We start from the raw sequence: 25,478 nt of genomic DNA on the forward strand, positions 1-25,478 counted from the left end.
CCACAAGAGGGAACAACATATTGGACCTGGTCATCACCAACATGGGGACTCTATGTTCCACACCAGAGGTAAACCCCTCATTGGTAAGATCAGACCATAAACAAATTTCCCTGGACATCCATATCCCGTCCCCACCCCTAGCCAAGGAAATCACTGTAAAGAATTTCTCAAAAGCCAACTTTGCACTTCTCAAGACTGAGGTAGAATCCTTCAAAGCCCCTGGGCCAGAGGATAATACAGCCCAATCCGCAGAATACTTTACAAATGCATTCTATGAGCACCTGCAGGAATGCATGGATCATGCTATCCCAAATAAAACCAAGACTCACTCCTCCAAAAACAGGAGACCGGTCTGGTGGACCGCGGCCATCAATAAGCTATACAACAGAAGGAGGAAGCTACTACATGACAGAGCAAAATCCCAAAAAGGGAAGGCATCTCTGATCAGTATTAGCAAGAAACTTCAATCCCTCATAAAATCATCAAAGGCCAGCTTCAAAAGAAAAATTGCCCTAGACACTAAAGATAATCACAAGGCCTTCTTTAGTTATGTCAGGAACATGGGCGGAAACTCCCAGATGTGCTCTGAATTGTTGCATAATGGTGCAAAATATACCGAACCTACAGACATAGCCAACATCCTGGCAGACAGATTCAGCGCAAACTTCTCCCCCAAAGGAGCAAATGCCTATCCCAACTGAATGTAACCTCCCTGACATCACAGATGCACAGGTGAAAGCTGCCCTCTCCAAAGCAAAACACACAGCATCTATGGGACTGGACGGTGTCCCAGGCTGTGTCTTACACGAGCTCCAAGAGGAAATGAACCCTCACATTAAGTCACTGTTCAAACTTAGCCTTACTACAGGATATGTACCCAAAGAATGGCATACAGCTACAGTGGTCCCACTCCACAAAGGTGGTGCCACAATGGACCCCGGAAACTATCGCCCCATAAGCCTGACTAGTCTGGTCTGTAAAGCTATGGAGCGTATTATCATGGAACTCATAAACAAAGACATTGGGAGCCTCCAGACACTGAACCCTACCCAATTCGGCTTTGTTAAGGGCAGATCTTGCCTCTTAAACCAAGTTGATTTCTTTGAAACAGTTACCAAAGCCATAGATGAGGGCAATGTAGTCCACACAGCCTACCTGGACCTCGCAAAAGCCTTCGACACAATACCTCACTCAGACATCATAAATAAGCTTACCAGCTTAAATATCAACCCCTATATCACAAGATGGGTTGCAAACTGGCTCAGAGATAGAACCCACATGGTCAGAATCGCAGGTGCCATGTCCGAATCCAAACCAGTTACAAGTGGCATCCCACAGGGCTCAGTTCTGGGACCTCTCTTGTTCGGTATTTACTTCTCTGAGGTTCAGGCTAACACGGGGGGATTATGGCTGACAAAGTTCGCAGATGACTGCAAACTGGGGGCCATAATCGAATCTCCAGCTGACACAAGCATCCTCCAAAAGGGTCTCACAGAGATGGATGCTTGGTGCCAGAGCCACAGCCTCAAGCTAAATGCTAAAAAGTGCATAGTAGGCTATTGGTCCTGAGGCCCTTACAAGCCTAGCCAGGAATTTAGCCCATGTTCCAACAAATCAGCACCTGATGCCCCTGCCCAGCAGGGACACAGATGGAATCCCAGGGGTGCAGTTTCTGTTTCCCATCCAGTTATCCAGGTTGCACTTTAAAAGGGTTAATGAGATATTCTGCTTGACGTGGAGAGGGAGTCTATTCCACAGAAGGGGGAGTCGCTGGGACACAAATCTGTCAAGCCAACAAGTCCTACTGATGTCGCAGACCAGGTTGAGGTCACAAGTGTGGGTTACTCGAATGCAGCTTGACTTGCGGATATACAGCAGTCTCATCAAGGCAGGGACTGAGATTGCTTCATATGCCAGACAGAGGTTATCGCTGAGGAGTCTGTATGAGACTGAGTAGAGGGGACAGGGCCTGGATTCTGCTGGTGAGGAACCTCTGTGGTCTCTCCAGTTACTGCATGTACTTTGTGAGATATATGCAAAAGGGGCATTGTACTCAATAATGGGTCTTATAAGGAAAGAATACTGTGATGCTATTATCTCCTTGTCCCTGGATGAGATACTCTTACTAGTGAGGTGGGCCATGTATAAAGCTTTCCTTACAATGGAGACAATATGATGGTCAAAAGTCAGTTTGCTGTCAACCTGGGTGTCCAAGTCCCTCAAGACTGATTGCATACTTAAAACCTTGTTATTAATATAATTTGTGGGGATGTCACTGTCCCCAAACAGGATGATGATGCATTTTTTGGCATTCAGTTTAGTTTAAGGCCATGTTTCTGGAATAGTCATTTGTTTGGGTTAGATCCTCTTGGAGGATACAAACATCACTAGGGGAACTGATGATAGCACCCACGTTGCAGTCATCTGCAAACCTGGTCAGCCACAGCCCACTGGTTTTGACCTGCATCTCAGAAAAGTATATCCCAAACAACAGAGGACCGAAGACCGATCCTTGGATTATGGGTCTACTGCTTCAGGTGGCTTCCCCTATTTTGGCTAGGTGGATTCTATCAGTGAGCCAGTTTTCTACCCGTCTGGTAACATATGGATTAATGCCTAGTTGAGAGAGTTTATCTTCTATACCCGAGTGGGGAATAGAATAAAGGCTTTGGCCAGGTCAAGGTAGGCAGCGTGCACCATCTTCCCCTCGTCCATTGCTTTGGTGACTGTCTCAAAGTCATTGACCAAATTTAACAGGCATGACCTCCCCTTGATGAAACCAAACTGTGTGGGATTGAGAGTTTGGAGAGTGCCAATGTCCTTGTTAATGAGGTCAATGATAGATCAGGCTAGTTAGGCTGATGGAGCCATAATTTCCTAGATTGGTGGGCACTCCACCTTTGTGCAAAGGGATGACAGTGGCTGTCCTCCACTCGGCTGGGATGAAGCTGGAACTCATGCTTTGGTTGAACAAGGTGCCTAATGGTGCTGCAAGTTCCTGCCTGAGTTCATGTAGGATGCTGCCTGGGATGTTATCAGGTCCCATGGAGGCTGTATTTTTGCCTTTAAGAGGGCAGTAATGACTTGTTGCCATTTTATCAGAAGAAGTCTCTGTTTACGAGACAAAAGCGCTCATGATTTTGTGTTTTTATAATAAAATATCAGCTATTTAACTCTGTTTTAGCCAAATCCTGCTTTTATTTTTTATTTTTTGTGATTCTTGGTTGCCATGCACCACTTTCTTGACACACTCTTGTTAAGTTTAGGGGCTGAGTCCCAGATAGTGACTCTGAGAAGGCTGTTGGGAGTAGACCTTTCAGAATGAATGTATTTTTTTGTGATCTACAATCACTCGAGGGTGCAGATGTCACAGTCAATTTTTATGTTATCAGGGACTAAACAATAAACGCACACATCATGAGAATAAGACAAAAACGTTTGTGGCCACATTGTTTAGATGTTTTAAAGCCTGAACGTTTTTCTGCCATTTTATACCTTAAATAAATATATATATATATATATATATATATATATATATATATATATATATATATATATATATGTGTGTGTGTGTGTGTGTGTGTGTGTATAAAAAAGTTTTTTTTTTGTAGAGAAAAACTACCAATACACTAAATCAGTGTAGAAGGGAGGATATAAAGTGAGTAAAGAACTATAGAAAAGTAAATAACTATTAATAACTGATATTTAATAATTAATAACTAGAAGTTAGGTACTGCATTTGAGCCTGGGGTTTTCCAGTTAGAGGCTTTTCTTAACTTTGTTTCAATCTCTCTGGATGTTACTTCATTTCATTTCATATCCTGTACATTTCAACTTCTTATTCTTTCTTTTACTTCTTCTGTCCATTTAGTATCTTTGTAATGTTCCACAGCATCTTCATAAATATTTCACCAAAATTTTGGTGGTCTTTCAATTCCTTTTACCTTGTTTCCCAATTTTGTATAAAACTTTTTTGGGTCATCAATAAATTAATTAATTTGTATTTTTCCTTTTTTTTTTTTTTATTCAAGTCTTTTGAGTTTCTAATACCATGATAGGAATGGGCCCCACTCATAAGTGAAACTACAATTAAAGTTCATGAAATTAATATTGTTTCAGTCTTTGATGTCAGCCAGAAGTTCTCTTTGCAGCACCCGCAATGAACCCAGTAATGACTCCTTCTGCAGTTCGTATGGGGGTTACATGTATTGGTAACATGTCTAAATATGATTGTAGATTTGTAGATTCTTTTTTAGAAGACCCGTTGCTCCTACTATTATTGGAGCTTTCCGGGTATCTTTCCTCCACATTGCTTTCGTTTCTGCCTGAAAATCCTGATATTTTATTACTTTGTGTCTCTTTGTACACAACACACTGTAATCACTAGGCATGTCAATTTCATTGATCAATGTTACTTTTGTCTTCTTTTCATGGAGCATGATATCTGGTTTTCTGGCATCTGTCTTTTGAACTATCGGTAATGGGTGATCCCATGTGATGTAGACTTCATCATTTTCTATGATGCTTTGTGGCTCATGTTTCCAGTGTTTTTCAGCCAATTCAATACCATAATGTTTGCACAATCCCCAGTCTTGCCATGTTATTATGCCTTTCAGTATACAGTCCTTCTGCCATTAGTAAGTCACAACCAGTAACAAGGTGTGCAACTGTTTCCAATTCAGTTTTACAAAACCTATATTTGTCTGTTTCTCCCACATGTTCAATGGACTTTGTAAACCAGTGTGTATGTAGCCCACTATCTTGGGCTGCCAATGTTAACCTTTCATCTCCTGATTTGAATTTACGTCTTCTTAACCATTTCTGTGTTCGTTCCTGATCAACATGACTTCCAGAAGTTTTCTATACTTGCAACTATATTTATGCATTTTCCACAGTTCTTGCCCTCTCATCTGGTCCTTCATCTTATATTCATTCTTTTGTTTTTTGGCCCATTCAGTTGCTGCCTGATTTTTATCTACTTCTGGTTTGATTTCCATTCCTGCTTAATGCCAGTATGCTTCTGCTAGATTAAGTAAAGAAGTCATCTTAGATTTATTTTCCTCATGTTTCAAAACCTTCACTATGTTTGGGTCTTATGAGGTCAGCAGATGTGTGTGGAGTCCCACGATTGCAGATCTATACATGTAATCAATTTCAAGGAGGCCCATCCCTCCTTTGGAATGGGGAATATATAATCTTGGTATGCACTGATTTTTATAAATCATTTGGCGAGCCTGAAGCATCCTTCTTGTTTTCCTGTTTAATCTATCTAACACATTTTGGGGCCAGTCAATCGCTCCAAAACTTTAGGTTAGGACAGGAAAAGCAAATTGGTTTATAGCTTGGATTTTGTTCCTAGATGTCAACGCTGTTTTCACGATTAATTTAAGTCTTCTAAAGTATTCCTTACTAAGATTTTTTTCGCATTTGTTCATGTTTTATTATTGATACTTCATCAATTCCTAAATATTTATACACTCCCACTTGCTTAAGTTATTTTATATCACATTCTTGTCCCAAACTGATGTTTTCTTGGTGCTGCAGTTTTCCTGCTTTAAAGGTTGCTTTTGCACATTTATCAAGACCAAATGACATTCTTATATCATCTGAAAAAGTTTTGACAACCTGCAGCTGTGCTTTCAGCTCCTCATTTGATGAGCTATACAGTTTTAAATCATTGACAAAGAGAAGATAAGAAGTTTTTACACTTTGTTGTTTTCTAGGAGCCAAATTATAGCCATGGCCTAAGCTGTTAAGTAGAAAGCCTAATGGGTGATGGGCAAGGCAGAATAACAGCAGTGACAGAGAGTCACCCTGGAATATCTCCTTTGAAATTTTATCACTGGAATAACAATTTGTCCTTTATCATGGCTTAATTGCAAAGTGGTCTGCCACTGTTTCATGATTACTGTAATGTAGTCAATCAGTGTAGGGTATATCTTAATCATTTTTAAGCACTCTTTTATCCATGAATGTGGGATACTATCAAATGCTTTTTTTATAGTCAGTCCATGCCATACTTAGATTCTTCCCCTTTCTACAGTTCTCTACTATGACTTTATTTAACAACAAATAATCCTTTGTTCCATATGACTTTCTTTTATTGCCCTTTTGTTCTATTGCCATAATTGAGTTTTCTTCTGAATGACTATAAACTCTGTCAGCATCAATTCCAGTGCATAGTTAATACATCGTGGGAAGGCAAATTATTGGTCTATAGTTTTTAGGGTAGCTTGCAGGTTCACTCTTAAGTACTAGCAATGTTTTTTCTGTTGTTAGCCAAGTTGGTGTCTGTTCAGGGTGCACATATAAATAGTTTTTACTCATAGCTAAATCGTCTTGCAAAGAATGTTAATACTTTTAACCAGAAGTTAGGGACTGCATCTGGCCCTGGGGGGTTTCCAATTGGAGGCTTTTCTTAACTTTGTTTCAATCTCTTTGGCTGTTACTTGATCCCATTTCATATCCTGTACCTTTAAACTTATTTTTCTTTTATTTCTTCTATCCATTTAGCATATTTGTTATGTTCCACAGGATCTTCATAAATACTTCTCCAAAATGCATCTATTTCTTCTTTTTTTGGTGGTCTCTCAATTCCTTTTACCTTATTTCCCAACTCTCTATGGAATTTTTTGGGTCATCAATACATTGCTTATTTTGTACTTTTCCTTTATATTTATCTGTGTATCTTCTAAGTTTTTTTGCCTGTGCCGAGATTTTTGGCTTATTTGCGATAGTGCATGATAGATCATGATCTAATACTGTGCATTGCTTTTATTACATCTAACTTTCTTAGTATTTTTGTTGATCTGTTCCCTCTTCTGTATTCTTCTAACAGTGACACTTCTTGTCTTAACTGTTTTATAGATTTCTTTCTTCGATACTTCCATGATGGTATTCAATTTTCCCCTTCCTTTCCCTCACTACCCTGTGTTCTTTCAGTAGGACTCTATCAGTCATTAATTTAGCTGAACAGTCATATATCCTGTTTACTTCTACTATATCGCATGGATCTCTATGGACAGTCTTAATTACTGTGTTCATTTGTTTTATCAAACTTCTGACTTTTGGGTTTTATTGACCTTCTGCAGTCTATTTCTTTCATTTATCTTAATATCTCTATCTCTATTAAATCAAGCAACTTTTCTGAGGGCATATTTTGTTTTATTTTACATTTCCTGCGGGCATTCTATAGAAATTTCTGTAGCATCTCCCTGTGCCACATTCTCTTCAATTTCATCCTTTGCCATCTGTTGCTCTGTCATATGGGAATTTACTGGCCCATCATTCTTCAACATTGACTGTGTCAGAGTTTCCACAGTTTCCTGTTCCTTCACTTGCAGTCCAGCTTCAAGTGAACGTTTATACTGGTTTCCTGTGGAAGGCTCCAAAATATGCTTATATGGCACCTGACCGATAGCTCCCAGTTCCACTAGTTTCCCCTTAATTTGGATATCCATCACTCTATCCTGTTGTGAATTCGATTTTCTCCACTGAATCCTTCACTTCATATGTACTCCATAACCTCAAATTCTATTTCTTTAACTTTTCCATTACTGATCTCCTTTTCTACTTTTTCTCTTTGTCTTATTTTTTGTATTGTAAAGTTTTCCATGTCCGGATTCCTTTGCCTGTATTTCTCTTCAAATATCTTTGGTGCTGCTCTTTTTGTATTGGTTAGTTTTGCTTTCTCCTTTGCATAAATATTACACCATATTAAATCTCTTTTTCTTTCCCATGTCCATATTCCTTCTTCAGATGTCTCCTGATTTTCCTGCTTCTCCTTACTTTGTGGACTCGCTCCATTTTTCTGTGATATAATCTGTGTTCATAGGTTCATAGGTAGGTACTAGGCTATCGGCCCAAGGACCTAAGGTAAACCTAGCCAACAAGGTTCCCTGGCTTACACCATCCAAGAAAGTTATTTTCCTGTGCCATTGATGAGCAGAGCCATAGCAGTGACCCCCGGGATGTATTTCCTATTTCCCATCCACTCATCAAGATTTTTCTTGAAGAGTGCTAATGAGGAAATTTGCTTGACATAGATGGGTAGCTTGTTCCAGAGTATAGGAAGTCTCTGGGACAGGAATCTATCCCTCCAGCATGTCTTGTTTATTGTGGTGACAAGGTTTAGGTCCCTAGAGCGCGTAGCTTGAAGGGATTGGGATTTCTTTAGGTGTAGCATGTCCAACAGCTCTGGGTTTAACATAGCTTTATAAGTTAGGCAGAGATCTCCTCAGAGTAGGCGATATGCTAGAGTGAAGCTGGAGTTTTTTGAGACGATCAGTATAGGACATCTGTTTGAGGCCAGTAATCCTCTTTGTGAGGTACTTCTGTGGCCTTTCCGGCTGCTGCAGATGTCTTGTGAGGTACATTCCAAAATAGGCGTTGTACTCTATAATGGGTCTAATGACTGCCGAGTAGAGGGGAACAATGACCTCTTTTTTCCCTGGATGAGAACCCTTTTGTGATGAGGTGCGCCACTTAGAAGGATTTCCTGACTACTGTGGCGATGTGATTATCAAAGGACAGACTACTGTCCACCTGGGTCCCAAGGTCTCATCACACATTCGGCGTTAAGTAGACTGCCATTTATGTGGTAGTTCATGGGTAGAGAGTTTTCACCAAAGGGGATGACAGTGCACTTTTTGGCATTGAGCTTGAGGCCATGGGTTTGACACCAGGCATCTGTCTCAGTGAGGCCCTTCTGTAGGATGCCCACATCATTAGGAGTTTCGATTATGGCTCCGAGTTTGCAGTCATCCGCAAACTTCATTAACCAAAGACCTTCTGTGTTAGCCTGTACTTCTGAGAAGTAGATACCAAACAGGAGAGGACCCAGGATAGAACCCTGTGGTACTCCACTTGTCACTGGTTTGAAGTCAGATTTGGAGTCTGCAACTTTTATAGTGTGGGTTCTGTCAGTGAGCCAGTTGGCAACCCATCTTGTGACGTAGGGATTTATACCTAGTTTAGTGAGTTTAGCTATAATTCCAGAATGGGGGATGGTGTTGAAAGCCTTGGCGAGGTCAAGATAGGGTGTGTGAACCACCTTACCCTCATCTACAGCTTTGGTGATTGCCTCAAAGAAGTCAATCAGGTTCAGAAGGCATGATCTGCCTTTCATAAACCTGAACTGGGTGGAGTTTGGAGGTTACCAATGTCTTTGTTTATGAGTTCCAAGATGATATGTTCCATGGTCTTGTAGACCAGGCTCATCAGGCTAATAGGGCGATAGTTCCCAGGATCAGTGGTGGCTCCCCCTTTGTGGAGTGGGATAACTGTTGCTATGCACCATTCAGTGGGCACAAAGCCTGACGTGAGACTATGATTGAACATGGTGCTTCGGTGGGGAGCCAGTTCGTTCTGAAGTTTGTGTAAAACGCAGCCTGGGATGTTGTCCGATCCCATGGATGCTGTGTTTTTGTTTTTAGAGAGTGCAGCTTTTACCTGTATAGATGTGATTACAGGGACTCTGCATTCTTCCTGTATAGCTATGGTCCTTTTAGGGGGTGGGGGTGGGGGTAAAGTTAGCACTGAACCTATCTGCCAGGATGTTGGCAATATCAATTGGTTCTGTAATTTTCGTGCCATTGTGCTGTAACTCAGAGCAGATCTGGGAGTTGCCATTGAGATTCTTGACATAGCTATAGAATGCTTTGTGGCTGCCCTTAGAATCAGTGACAATTTTGTTTTCGTAGCTAGCTTTGGAGGATCTTATAAGGGATCTCAGCTTCTTACTGAGGCTGACCAGGGAAGCTCCTCCACTCATGGGATTTTACTCTCTTTTGCAACAGTTTCTTTCTTCTGTTGTAGAGTTTGTTTATGGCAAACCACCACTTCCTTTTATTGGAGGATAGTGTCTTGGTTCTGTTTGGGATAGCACGATTCATGCACTCATGTAAGTGCTTATAGAGTGCATTTGTGTAGGATTCATCAGTCGTAACTGTATTGTCCATCTGCATGGGTGTCATGAAGTTTGCCACTTCTGTCTTAAGAAGCATGAAGTTGGCTTTGGAGAAAGTTTTTACTGTGGTTTCCTTAATGGTGGGTGGGGGTGGGATGCGGATATCTAGGCTGATTAGCTTATGGTCGGATCTGACCAACCAGGAGTTAACTTCAGGTGTAGAACACCAGTCACTCATGTTTGTAATGACTGGGTCTAAGATATTGTTGCCCCTGGTGGGGGTGTGGATAAGTTGATCCAGGGCATTGGAATTTATGAATTCCAGAAAGTGTTAAGTGAAGGAGTTGGTACATGAGTAGTTTTCCCAGTTAATAGTGGGGTAGTTGAAATCGCCCATTATTAGGGTGTTAGGTTGAACCCTAATATTTTCCAGTATATCAAGAAAAGAGGAGTGGGAATCCTGAGGCATGGCAGGGGATCTGTAGCAATCTACTATTTGGATTGCAGTTTTGCCCAGAGTTAGTTGCACTTGGATAACGTTGGATGCATTATGCTGCGCAACTACCCTGGAGGTGTGGATGTCCTTAATGAGTATGGACACACCTCCGCCTTTGGTGTTCCAGTCCAGGTGAGATGACCAGAAAGTGTGGTATGAGTTATAGCCTGGTAATGCAGGGGTGATCTCTAGAGCCTTGAACCAGGTCTCAGTCATTGCACAGATATCAATGTTCTCCATTTTAAGGAGTGCCTCGAGTGAGTGCATTTTGAGATTTAGACTTCTAGCATTGAGTAGCATTACCCTCAGTTTTTGCTTGCCTGTTTCTGTTATGGTGGTGAATATGTCATTTGAACCTTGCCTAAAAAAGGCACTATAGGGGCGGCAAGACCCTTAGCCAGTATCCAGAATCCCAGAGGCGAGAGGTGCAGGCCCATTTCTGGCAAGGCATCGTGGTCTGTCGACCATATTGTCCCAGGCAGACAGATACTGGATCCCTTTAGAATGACATCAGAAGCTTAGCCAGTTGTTGAAGTCAAACATTTTGTCCTTGTACTGCGGTATCATTCCGGGCGATGGCAGGATGCTACTCAGGGTTACGGTCATACCTGCCAGGGCTACAAGATCAGAGAGCTCTTCCATGTCTCTTTTCATGTAGTCCAGAGAGGTATGTTTCAGGTCATTCACACCAACATGGACAATGACAGAGTCATATTTGTACTTGTTGTGGAGTGACCTGAGTATGTGGGTTATGTGGTGGATCCTGGCATCCGACAGGCAGCTAACAGTAACCATTTCCTTGTTTAGCCTGGAGAGTGGGACATCAGTGTGCCTGACTATAGAGTCACCTATTACTAGTGTGTTGGGTACGTTGCTTTGCCTTATGGGCTGTGGTTTATTGGCACACTGAGTCCGTGGGCTGTGTGTCATTTGGGTTGTGTTGGGGAGGGTGGAGGTTGCTTGTGCTTCTGCTTTGGAGGTCTCTGTTGCTTGAGCAGATTATTATTGAGAGCCTCCGTGAATGTTTTTGTGTTTCTATGTGTGGATTTTGGTGGTGAAGGTTTAGTGGGACTATGTGATGAGTGTGGTGCGATGCAAGTGTTTACCTTCTCCTCTTGACTGTCAAGTTCAGTCTTGGTTGGAGAGAGCTTTACCTCCAGTTTGGCTAGATAAGTGCATCTCTCACAGGTTGTGGTGTTGGGTGGTAGGAGGAGAGGGTTGTCTGTGTACATGAGGCAATTGCTACATTGCCCTAAGATGCCCAGATTCATCAGAGAGATAGGAGAGAACACTGGGAGCTGACCCTTTGACATGCCTGAATAAAAAACTACTTTCCTCTAGACAAGTGAGGAAAGTGAGACCTTCTACACCAAATCTTTCACTTTGCAGACACTCCATAACCTCACCTTCTATTTTTTTAACTTCTACTTTACTAATCTTCCTTTCTATATTCCCTCTTCATGATATTATTTTCTTTATTGTGAAATTTTCCATAGCTGGATGCCTTTGCCTGTATTTCTCTTCAAATATCTTTGGGGCTGCTTTCTTTATATTGATTAATTTGGCTTTCTCCTTGCATAAATATTGCACCATATCAAATCTCTCTTTCTTTCCCATGTCCATATTTCTTTTTTATACTTTTCAAAAATCTTTTTGTTTATATTCATATGCTTCTTTTTCCAAACAGATCAATGTTTCTTGATCTATATACTGTTTTTTACAAATCTGCCGTATTAATGAACACACATTTTTATTTTAAGCTTCTGACAGTTTTTCTTGTGGAAGCATTTTTCTTTCCTCTAATTTCTCTCTTAATCGTTTTGTATATCTTGTGTCTGATAATTCTGGGCTTTTTGCATAATAGTAACAGTACATAATTTCTTTCTTATCCTCAGTAGTCCACTTTATCGTCTTTATGGCTCTTCTTTGGCCTATCAGTTTTTGTGATTTTTGTGGACTACTACTTCCTTCTACAACAGGGGGGACCATCCTCCCCCTAGGCCTGGCTTAGCTCCATTGTAGGAATGTTTCCGTATTTTGAGGATTCTATACTGTCATCTTTTCCTTTATATCTATCTGTGTATCTTCTACGTTTTTCTGCCTGTGCTGATATTTTTAGTTTATTATCTGCGACAGTGCATGATAAATCCCAATCCATTATAATACTGCACATTGCTTTTAGCATATCTGAGTATTTTTATTGATCTGTTCTCTCTTCTATACTCTTCTAAGAGTGATACTTCTTGTCTTAATTGCTTTATAGTTTTCTCTGTTCGTTACTTCCATGATGGCATTCGATTTCTCCGAGTCTTTTCCCTTACTACCCTGTGTTCTTGTGGTAGGACTTTATCTGTTATTAATTTGGCTACACAGTAATGTATCCTATTTACTTATTTTATATCGCATGAATCTTTATTGACATTCCTAATTATTGGTTTATTTGTTTTATTAAACTTCTACTTTTTGGGTTCTATTGACCTTCTGCAGTCTATTTCTTTCACTGATCTTAATATGTCTATCCATCTCTATTAAATCAAGTAACTCTTCTCTTACATCATTTTCTTCTAAACTGAGGGCACATTTTTTGTTTGCCATTTCCTGCGGGCATTCTATAGAAAGTTCCAGAGCTTCTTCCTGTGCCACGCTCTCTTCATATTCACCCTGTGTCATCAATTGTTCTTTCATATGGGAAGTCACTGGCCTATCACTCCATGACATTGGCTGTGTCAGAGTTGCCAGAGTTTCCTGTTCTTTCCCTTGTTGTATAGCTCCAACTGAACCTTTGTACTGGTGTCAGGGCAAGGGTTGTTTTTTGTACTAGGCCTAAGGAGGGAATTGATAGAGTTCCAGAGCTGTTTGGGGTTTTTTGTGTGATTTGCTTGTAGTTTGATGTAGTAAGACTTTTTGTCTTTAATAATTTGTTTTTTGGCTAGGTTTCTCAGCTGTTTATATTTAAGTAAGATTTCTGGCTGTTTATGATGGAGGTAAGCTTTCCAGGTTTTATCTCTTTGTAGCATAATTTTTTGGTGTCTTTTGTGAGCCATGGGGTGGTTTTTGTTTTAACTCTTTTTGTTTTTATTGGTGCTAGGGAGTTAAGGACAGTTATGAATGTAGAATTGAAGTAGTCAACGACTGCATTTAAAGGAAGAGTTTTTAAGGGGTTCCAGTTAGTTAGCTTAAGGGAGTCATTTTGTATTTTGCAATTCAGCATTGTCAGCTTTCAGTATTCTGAAATTCAGTCAAGTGAGTTTTCAGTATTTTGAACATTCGGGATTGTGGACTCAATCAAATGAATTTCAGTATTTTGATCTTTCAGTCATGTGAAGTGGACCCCTGTGATATAACCTGTGTTAGACTTTCTACCCTGAATCCTTCACTTCACAAAAATTCCATAATTTCAGCTTCTGTTTTTTTTTTTTAATTTCTACTTGACTACTCTTCTGTTCTAGATTCCCTCTTTGAGATCTTTTTTTTATTGTGAAATTTTCCATATCTGGATGCATTTGCCTATATTACTCATAGAATATCTTTGGGCTGTCTTTTTTGTGTTGATTAATTTGGCTTTCTCATTTGCATAAATATTGTACCATATCAGATCTCTTTCTTTTCCATGTCCATATTTCTTTTTTATACCCTTCAAACATCACTAAATTTTGTTCTTTAAATTTTCGTACTTCCTCAGTCACTTATTTTTCCAAATGGCACAAGGTTTCTTAGTCTATATAGTATTTTTGTTTCATAAGTAAGAATAAGCTGATGCTTCCCTTAACCTCTACCACCCTTCTAGAAACTAACAAGAAATGAGGTTTAAGGGGGTCACCACAACTATATTAAAGACTAGAAGATTTTTGTTTTCTTTCAAATAACTGAGCTCACAGCCTGTAATATAACTCATACATTCTGACTGTTCTGCAGACCAATTCTGTAAAAGCCAGATTTCTCAGAACAAAGTTGGAGGTAGGTATAGCAAATCTTTAAAAGAAAACCTTCCATTAAAGACCGTGCTATTTCTCTTTTCCTCATAACCCTATTGGTGGACACTTTCCAACACCCTGAAGCTCACAGTGTATGTGGTAGGCTAGAGAATATAGCTGTCATAGGTTCATAGGTGTAGACTAGGCTAATGACCACTAGGGCCTTTATAATCATAACCACGCAATCAAAATGTGTCCCACAAGTTAAATGTTTTAGAAGTTTACATAGGAGTGATTGTTGCTTATGACATGATTTGCTGACTGCCTCTGTCCATCAGACAAGTGGGTGGCATATCAGGGGTAAGTCATTTTCCTATTCCACCCACTTTTCTGGAAAAATTCCAATTCTTCCAAAATGACACTTAAGATTCTTAAGAAGGAGGGAAGAGTACATTTACTAATTATTCTGACACTTCTACCTCTATTTACCTAAAACTATGCATCCTACTGGATTAATGTAAAATCAGTAATCAAGACAAAATCAAAACTAGTTTACAATTCTTTTTTAGTCCCCCCCATACCTCTCCTGAAGCTGTGTAAGTTCTATCTTTCCTCCTATCTAGCCAATAGTAACAATGTTTTTCCAGGTGACTTATACCCACATTACAAGCAAACCTTAACAACTCAGACTCCCAGTAAGACTTCTTCATATACTAACAGTTTTTGCCATAACCAGATCTGTCTCTTTACTGAGTTCTGAAAAGATACTTTGAGACAGGCTACACAAACTTGTATCCCCTAAAATACTCCCACCTGCCTTTAATGACCACTATGGTATTATGTCTTTCTTCATTACTATGATGCCAGAAGCAGTGTCAGTGGCCCAACGGATAGTGTACTCACCTTAGGAACCATAATATCAGAAGGTTGTGGGTTCTACCCCTATACCACATACTTGGATTCATTTCCCTTGTCTGACACTGCAGTGTAGTTGGGAGGGTGGCCTAATGGTTAAGCTGTCTGCCTTACACACATGAGGTGCAGGGTTTGAGTCTCACAAGGGATAACTGGCTAGGTTTAAAATGGCTCGCAAGGGCAGTTAGCCTAGTACTAACCTATGAAGAGGGGTACTGCACTCCTGAGTGTGCTCTTCTTCAAATGAGATGTTAAACCAAGGTGCCATCTGCTTGAGTTAGTGGTAGCTTAGGTGGATGTAAAAGATGCACAGCACTAGTAGAAAAAAAGTGAGTATAGGATGTTTCCTGATGTTCTGGCCAAATTTTCCCTAGTTAGTCTGAATACTCCCTCAGGACTTTCCGAAAAAGAGGACATTGGTCTAGGAAGACTAACCTTTGTCAACAAAGTGCAAATAAAATATTCAAGACACTGGTGTTTTTCATATCAAGCATTACTAAAAAGTTCTGTAATGAAACTAGCCTCAATGACCTGGTCAAATGTTCTAAAAAAGCTAGCAGATAATACCCCCTGAGTAGCTTCTGAACAGCTAACTCTCTTTTCACCTCCCTTAAGGACAGACAGAACTTTCCTGGCACTGTAAATCATCACTAGATATATGGTGTGCAAAAAAAGCTAAGCATGGTTCATAGATCTGCTCTCTCTCTCTCTCTCTCTCTCTCTCTCTCTCTCTCTCTCTAATAAGCCATTAAACATAACTTTCAACTTGGTTTATGTAAACCACATACAAATCACAGTAAACTTTCCAATCATTTTTATTAGCTTGACAGGTTCATAAGTAAGTACTAGACAATCAGTCTGCATTCTATTTCAAGCTTAGCCAAAAAGCCCTATTCAAAATTTCCCTCTAGCCTCAAGGAGGGCAAGGCAAGATAGACTGGAGAGAATCTGAAACTGTCCATCCAGTTATCTACGTTTTCCTTGAAAGTGGCAAGGGTATTACTCTGACATGTAGTGGAAGTTTATTCCAGAGGTGATGGATATGTTGGGATATGAATCTTTCACGCCAATGTGTCTTATCTCCTGATGAAGGTTTAGTTCCTTTAATCAAGTATTTGATGTGCCGTTAGTTCTGCAAAGGAGTAGGAGTTCAAACAGGATTGGCACTTTCATGGTATGAAAGGCTAGACAAAGACCTCCACGGAGGAGTCTGTAACACTGAGTACAGAGAAAGGGCTACCAATCTCTCTTGACAACTAAGATTTTTGAGGTTACTGATCTTTTTAGTTATGAATCTCTGAGGCCACTCAAGTTGTGTGAAATGTTTAGATAAGTACAATCCAAAAGGTGCATTATGTTTAATGACAGGTCTGATAAGATATGAGTAAAGGGGAATTAAGTCTTCTTTGAATCTAGTGGAGATGCCGCTGGAAATTAAATGGACCAGATAAAAAGCTTTCCGAACTACTGTGGAGACATGATGGGCAAATGATAAGGAATTATCAACAAGACTACCCAGATCCATTGCAACAGTGTCTGATTGAAGGAGTGCATCTCTTATTTGGTTAGTGAAACTGTTTATTTATCAAAATGAACTATGCTACATTTTTTTACATTTAATCTGAGACCATTGTCCTTGCACCAATTGTTAACTTGGTCTAAGCCGTGTTGGAGCAATTGTGACTCAGCTGAAGGTCAAATCAACACCCAGTTTACAGTCATCTGCAAACTTAGTTAATCAGAGGCCAGAAGTAATGTCCTGAAGGTCTGAGAAATATATTCCAAATAGGAGAGGGCCCAAAACTGAACCTTGTAACACACAGCTGGTAACTGTTGTCTTCAGAAGTGGCACCTGCTACTCTACCACATGGGTTCTTGTTAGACAACCAGTTAACTATCCATCTCACAATATAAAGATTTATATTCAGATTTACAAGTCTATCAATAATGCTTGCATGGAGAATGATGTCAAAGGACTTGGCCTGGATTAGATATGATGTATGCACTGCATAACCACTATCCACTTCTTCAGTTACTGTTTATTAACAGCATGTAGGGTTGGGAGTTGGCAAAATGATTAAGGTGATTGCCTCAAATACACAAGGTAAGGGCCTGACTCTCACATTTGAAATAGAAATTGGCTAGGCTTAAAATGGCCCACAAGGGCAAATAGCCTAGTACAACCCTAGGAACCTATTATTGCCTTGAACAACAGTAAAAACTTTAAGCCGATTTTTGTCAAAAATGATATTCTTCAGGATTACCAATGGCTTCCACAGCTGTTCACCTTATATTTAGATGACTGACATAAACACATTAGTCATGCGCCCTTATCCCAGGTATCAGTATCAGTTATGACAGACTGCTATTTACAGCCTCTGCAGAATATATATACTGGTTTACCTATTCTACCTTAGTGCTAGCATTCCTGCCCTTTTGCAAGAACTCTTCTTTCACTGAAATGTCAGTCTCTGGATTCAGACTGTGTAAGCCTTCTATATTCCTCTCATTTCAAAGCACTTTCTTGAAGGGGTTATCTGAAATACTTAAGCATTAATTTTTAACATAATCTGCAGGGTATCCTGTTCAGGTCAACATTTCAAAATGTAAAATTTCATATAGACAACACTATATGATCGATTTATTGGAAAGTCGGGTTTCAGAAAACAACAAAAATCTGCATTTCTGGAGGGGGGCAAGCCCACTGCACTCCCCCCACACCCCCTGCACATTATATATACCAACATAGAGATTGCACACATGGAGAAAAGGGTAAATTCCACAATCCCCACTGTACTGTAATCTCTATCTCCATTCAAAAGCTGCAGCACTTCAGAAAGTCGATCGTATAGTCTTGACCATATTAGGTTTGACTTTCTGAAGAGACAAGCTTCTGAATGGGACCCTTTGCAAGATACAATCCACCTTGAGCACTTACAAGATGTTAAATAAAATTGCCATAAATTTAATCACATGGGACATTCTGAACTTTAACACTTCTGTTAGATACTCCATCATTAAAAGCTATACTATCTTGAGAATTGTCTACATTCTATGAGCTAACACTGAAATTCAATAAGATAATGAACTGAATAGTCAATAGCAATGTCTTTTGGCTTCTCCTGTTAGTAGTTTCCACAGTGGATCACTGGTTCGGATTGACTGGCAGTGGAGTTTTTACAGTTTGGAATTGCCAGCCCAGTGCCCCACCTTCACAAAAGGCACACACACACACACACACACACACACACACACACACACACACACACACACACACACACACACACACACACACACACACACACATATACACACACACACCTAATTGAATAGTCAATAGTAGTCTAAACATGATTAACAGACTTAAATCTATAGAATTCCTGACATTACCTAGTTATGAAGGGTAAATTTTACCTACACATCTTCCCATGTTACTAATTAATTTTGCTAACTACTTTCTGACTAGCTCAGAGTAGGCCCTTTCTTGGAATAAATTATTAATGTTTCTTTGATGGGCTTATGGTCTGATATTTATATATAAGTTCTGATTTATATAAGTAAATCTCATCCAGCCTGTGGCCACAGTGAAGTCATGGTAATTTGCTAAAGATAATTACAATGATCAGCAATAATACAAAATAAAATTGCTGAAAATCACATTCAGTAATATTAGAAAAAGGTTTATTTTGCAGGGAGTCAGGCTTGTTTGCACCACCATGTGGGAAACAATCCCCCTAATTTATATATATTAACTCCATGGTCACATAACACTGGGGAAAAGGACATAGTCAGTGAGCAATTAAATTAGTTTTCACTGATTTTCGACTTGTACATCTGGCAGACATATAGCTGCCTTGCTTCTCTCACAATCTAGCCTGCCAGAAGATTTACCATGGCCAACTAAGCCAATATTTCATTCTGCCTGTTAAAGAGTTTTAATTAATAATGCCAGGCATCAACTTTCTTTTTCACCATGATGCTAAGATTTGTGGGATATTATTTTATCAGCTGTCCCACAATTCCTAGTTCACTTGTGCATAGCGCATAGTACTGTTGTCGCCATACTTTTTACTGCTGCATCAGTACTGCAAACTACAATACCCACAATTCAGTTGTACTTTTGTCAACCCATACCAGATAAGAAAGCTACAGCAGTAGTGAGTGTCCATTGAACTCCCAGTACTGCAAGGATCACCACCTTCAGGAAGTAGAAGGGAGCACTATGGGTAGACTACAACAAACATATGGACCTCTTTCAGGTAAGAACATTTTTGCATTATATACCATCTACATCATCAATTGATTTTTTTTTAGTTTATTATGGTGACTTCTGGTGGAGATGGGTTGTAGTCACAACTTGAAACACTTTACTGTGACCATTTTTTTTTTCTTTTACTTTCCTTGCAACCTGACATTAGAGGAATACATAGAATGTTTTTTTTTTTCACATGTAAGAATTAGCCTTTTTGTGAAAACGTGGAGCAGGTATGATCATTGCTGAATGTCAATTGATATAGCTTGTAGAGGTATAGCCAAAGTGGAGAAAAGGGGGCAACTGGCTTGGGTACAAAGTATTATGGGGCAGAACAGGTAGATGCCACACTGATCTGATTAGTTTTCTGTGTATTTCAGCATTCAGATGTAAATGCCAGCATTGCATTTGCAGTCAGAAATGAAGCATGTGTGGCATAAAATGTAGCAGTTGCTTGTTAAAAGTGTAATGAGCAGCAGTTTGCTACAGTTTAGAGGATGGAAGAGATTTTTGCTTTGTGCTTTCAACACAAAGGGGAGAACTTTACTTGGAAATGTGACTTTGTACTCATAAATTAATAAACAGCCATTCTGCTAAGTCAGTCATTAAAAGTACTTTATAACTAATATAACAATGGTTTATAACTGAATATTAGATTTGTCTAAAAAGGTTATAACAAAATGTCAAGTAGTTTCAGACATATAACCCTGTGTTAATAGTCTCCACCAATAGGCCCGCTTGGCTTTTAAAAAAGTGTTAGGTATTCAATTTCCATTATGTTTGAGTGTACACCTTCTTTGAAGGGTTAGAATGTAGCTCATAACCATAATACATCTTCAATGTGCTGACATCCTCAGAAATAAAACAGGAAAAATCAGAAATATTTCATCAGGTGACGTGACATTTCTGTTACTGCATATCATATGAGGCCTGCAATCCCGGTCTTGACAATGGTAGTATACTGCCATGTAATCCAGGACTGAGATGACATGAAATCCTTAAAGAGTAGAATGGCACACTTAAGTCTGTTTCATATACAATTACTTTTATAATCGAGTAATCGCAGTAAACATGTGGTTATTGGGTGGGTAATGGAGATAACTGGAGAACTGCAAAAATGCATGTAAGCTTGACATACAAACTAGACCTTTTGTATGAATAAAAGGAAAAGACTAAAAACAAATAATGCAAACTGGCTATCCAAAAAGAGTAGAATGCTAATGCAGAACTGAGAAAATGTACGGAAAGAAAGGCAAAATCTAAAACACAATATCTCGAAAAATTCAGAATGCTCATCAACTATACTAGAAAGCAAACAAATGAAGATAAAAACTACACTGTAACAACTTACAGAATAATAAACCCAACTCTAAAAAATGTGGTCAGCCATTAAAAATATCTTACATTCTGGCCAAAATGTCAACACTAAAACCTCAAAGAATAGCACACCAGTCAAAACTGCAAAAGCATCCAGCTCTTATTTTATGGCTGGTATAGCATCCCTAACAAAGGATTCCACAACAACTAATCCCATTCCTGCCCAACAGCCACATCTCCACATCCACTTTTACCTTCAAACATGTGCCCACTTCCTATAAAAAACTAATCTTAAACAAACCAACCATGCTCTTCTCCAGCTGATGAGCTTACAAGTGAGTATCTTAATAAAACAGCCAGTAGGATTGCCTATCCTGTCTCAATCTATATAAATAGGTCAGTCCAGGAATCTCACATTTCCTCTCTCTGGAAACAAATGACACATTATCACTCTATACAAAGGAGGCAATTCAACAGACATCACTAAGTTTAGACCTATAATAATAATATTACCCCCCCCCGAAGGAGGAGAAGAGGTGGAAGGCATGGCCGAAGGCAGGAAGAGAGGAGAAAGGCTAGGACTGTGGTAGTGAGGGTCGGAACTTTGAATGTTGGCAGTATGACTGGTATAGGGAGAGAGCTAGCCGATATGATGGACAGAAGGAAGGTTGGTATATTGTGTGTGCTAGAGACAAGATGGAAGGGGAGTAAGGCTAGGTGTACTGGAGGTGGGTTCAAATTGTTTTATCATGGTGTGGATGGGAAGATAAATTATGTAGGCATTATCCTAAAGGAACAGTATGCTAAGAGTGTTTTGGAGGTGAAAAGAGTATTAGATAGAGTGATGTTTATGAAGCTGGAAATTGATGGTGTAATGATGAATGTTGTTAGTGCATATGCTCCACAAGTTGGGTGTGCGATGGATGAGAAAGAAAAATTTTGGAGTGAGTTGGATGAACTGGTGAAGATTGTACCCAACGGTGAGAGAGTGGGGATTGGAGGAGATTTCAATGGGCATGTTGGTGAAGGGAACAGAGGGGATGAGGAAGTGATGCGTAGGTATGGTGTTAAGCAAAGGAATGCAGAAGGCCAGATGGTAGTGGATTTTGTGAAAAGGATGGACATGGCTGTGGTGAATACATATTTTAACAAGAGGGAGGAGCATAGGGTGACATACAAGAGTGGAAAAAGATGCACACAGGTGGATTATATCTTATGTAGGAGGGCCAGTTTGAAGGAGACTGGAGACTGTAAAGTGGTGACCAGGGAAAGTGTAGTTAGGCAGAATAGGATGGTGGTTTGTAGGATGACGTTGGTGATCAAGAAGAGGAGGAGGAGTGTGAGGGCAGCATCAAGAATCAAATGGTGGAAATTGAAAAAGGGCAATTATGAGGTGGAGTTCAGGGAAGAGTTAAGACAGGCACTGGGTGGCAGTGAAGAGTTACCAAATAGCTGGGTAACTACAGCAGAGCTAGTAAGGGAGATGGCTAGAAAGTTGCTTGGTATGACATCTGGTCAGAGGAAGGATGACAAGGAGACATGGTGGTGGAATGAGGAAGTACAGGAGAGTATACAGAGAAAGAGGCTGGCAAAGAAGAGGTGGGATTGTCAGAGAGATGAAGAAAGTAGACAGGAATATAAGTAGATGAGGAGCATGGCAAAGAGAGAGGTGGCGAAGGCTAAGGATAAGGCATATGAAGAGTTGTATAAAAGGTTGGACACTAAGGAGGGAGAAAAGGACCTGTACCGATTGGCTAGACAGAGGGACCGAGCTAGTAAAGATGTGCAACAGGTAAAGGTGACAAAGGATAATGAGGGAAACATACTCGCAAGTGAGGAGTGTGTGTTGAGGAGATGGAAAGAGTACTTTGAGGGGTTGATGAATGAAGAGAATGAGAGGGAGAGAAGGTTGAATGATGTTGGGATAGTGAATCATGAAGTGCAATGGATTAGCAAGGAGGAAGTAAGGATAGCTATGAAGAGGATGAAGAATGGAAAGGCTGTTGGTCCAGATGACATACCTGTGGAAGCATGGAGGTGTTTAGGTGAAATGGCAGTGGAGTTTTTGACCAGATTGTTTAATGAAATCTTGGAAAGTGAGAGGATTCCTGAGGAATAGAGAAAAAGTGTTTTGGTACCGATTTTTAAGAATAACGGTGATGTGCAGAGCTGCAGTAACTACAGAGGGATTAAATTGATCAGTCACAGCATGAAGTTATGAGAAAGAGTAGTGGAAGCTAGGTTAAGAAGGGACGTGATGATTAGTGATCAGCAGTATGATTTCATGCCGGGAAAGAGCACTACAAATGCAATGTTTGCTCTGAGATGGAGTAGTACTGAGAAGGTCAGAAGGAGTTGCATTGTGTTTTTGTAGACTTAGAGAAAGCATATGACAGGGTGCCTAGAGAAGAGTTGTGGTATTGTATGAGGAAGTCGGGAGTGTCAGAAGTATGTAAGTGTGGTACAGGATATGTACGAGAGTAGTGTGACAGTGGTGAGGTCTGCGGTGGGAGTGACGGATGCGTTTAAGGTGGAGGTGGGATTACATCAAGGATCAGCTCTGAGCCCTTTCTTATTTGCAATGGTGATGGACAGGTTGACAGACGAGATCAGACAGGAGTCCCCGTGTTTGCAGATGACATTGTGATCTGAGTGAGAGTAGAGAACAGGTGGAGGAGACCCTGGAGAGATGGAGATATGCTCTAGAGAGAAGAGGAATGAAGGACAGCAGGACTAAGGCAATGTGTGTGTGAATGAGAGGGAGGATAGAGGAATGGTGAGGATGCAAGGAGTAGAGTTGACGAAGTTGGATGAGTTTAAATACTTGGGATCAATAGTTCAGAGTAATGGTGAGTGTGGAAGAGAGGTGAAAAAGAGAGTACAGGCAGGATGGAGTGGGTGGAGAAGAGTGTCAGGAGTGATTTGTGACAGACGAGTACCAGTAAAAGCTATGTTATATGGGTTGGAGACAGTGGCACTGACAAAAAGGCAGGAGTTAGAGCTGGATGTGGCAGAGTTAAAGATGTTAAGATTTGCACTGGGTGTGAAGAGGTTGGACAGGATTAGGAATAAGTATATTAGAGGGTCAGCCCAGGTTGGAAGGTTTGTAGACAAAGCCAGAGAGGCAAGATTACATTGGTTTGGACATGTGCTGAGGAGAGATGCTGAGTATATTGGGAAAAAAGATGCTAAGGATGAAGCTACCAGGTAACAGGAAAAGAGGAAGACCTAATATAAGGTTTATGGATGTGGTAAGAGAGGACATGCAAGTGGTTCGTGTGACAGAGCAAGATGCAGAAGACAGGAAGAAATGGAAACAGATGATCCGCTGTGGCGACCCCTAACGGGAACAGCTGAAAGAAGATGATGATGAATAAAATTACCCCCCCCCCCCAATCCCAAATACTTGAAAAATGTATTCAAAACAACTGCTAAACTATCTGCTGCAGGAAGAACCACTATCCCACACAACACAGCTTCTATCCCTCTCATAGTACTAACATTACATTTCTAACCCATATAGATGCTGTCAATTAAACTAGAGATAACTGTGGTTCAAAAGATACTTTTCCAATAGGGATTAGGCAGCAAAATGGCATTCCAACCTCTTTCCATAACTCCCAGTCACCATTGGGGTACCACAAGGCTCTATCCTTGGTCACCTCCTCTTTATGATTCTCATCAACACTCTCCACACATCCACACAACAGGCCACCCAAATACAATAAGCAGATGACTCAACACTCATGTGCACATCAGACAACCTGGCACATCTCCAAAAAATTACTCAGGAGAGTTTAACAGCCAGTGAAACGTGGCTTTGTAACTCACAGCTCATGCTGAACTCCCCTCAAAAACAAACTAGTTATTTTATTTATTTATTTATTTCACATTTGTTAACCAGGTTGGTCCAGCTGAGATACAAAAAAAAAAAACATTTTCAGTGGAAACCCGAGGAGAAAAGCTCCAATAACTTCTACAGCAATAAAAAGTAAAAAGAAACATTATACATAAGATAAAATATAGTACAAACTGAAATGCCAGTATACAGAACAAATTCTAGTTGTCACATAAGAAAGTGTGGGTACTAAAAATATAAACATACAATTTAGTCACAGTGCTAAAAGGCTAGCATGTTCTAATATTTACAAGAATGAGAAGTAATGTCAAGACACTTCCTAAGTAGAGAGTGTAGAATGTGAATAGACAGAGGTATATGGGAGGTTAGGTGGGGCGGATTGTAGTGACAGATCTTGGAGTTAAGCAGGTGATCTTTTTGTGTCTTTTTAAAGTTGTTGGCATGAGTTATACTTCTAATATGTAATGGGAGTTTGTTCCAGCTATGAGAGACAGAGTATTTATAAAGATTTTTGCCTATATTTTTACAGGGTTTATAAGTCAGTAGTAAGAGTTGGTTGAAACTACGAAGTGGATGATTGGTGGTGTAATAGGACAAAAGTTTGGAAAGTGATGGGGAGGTAGTGGGGTTATTCAGAAGGGAGTGAGCAGTTTGGAGTTGAGTGAGAGTAAGTTGATGTGGGAATTCAAGACAGTGAAGTTTCTGTAGGGCCAGGCAGTGGTGGGAGGAGTAAGGTTGATTACCAGCAAATCTAGCAACTTTACTGTATATTGATTCAAGTATGTGAATAAGGGAAGATTGTAGGTTATCAGGATAAG

The sequence above is a fragment of the Protopterus annectens genome, chromosome 1.part1, assembly GCF_019279795.1.
Source record: "Protopterus annectens isolate FY-2018-M chromosome 1.part1, PAN1.0, whole genome shotgun sequence".
In the NCBI taxonomy this organism is placed as follows: Eukaryota; Metazoa; Chordata; order Ceratodontiformes; family Protopteridae; genus Protopterus; species Protopterus annectens.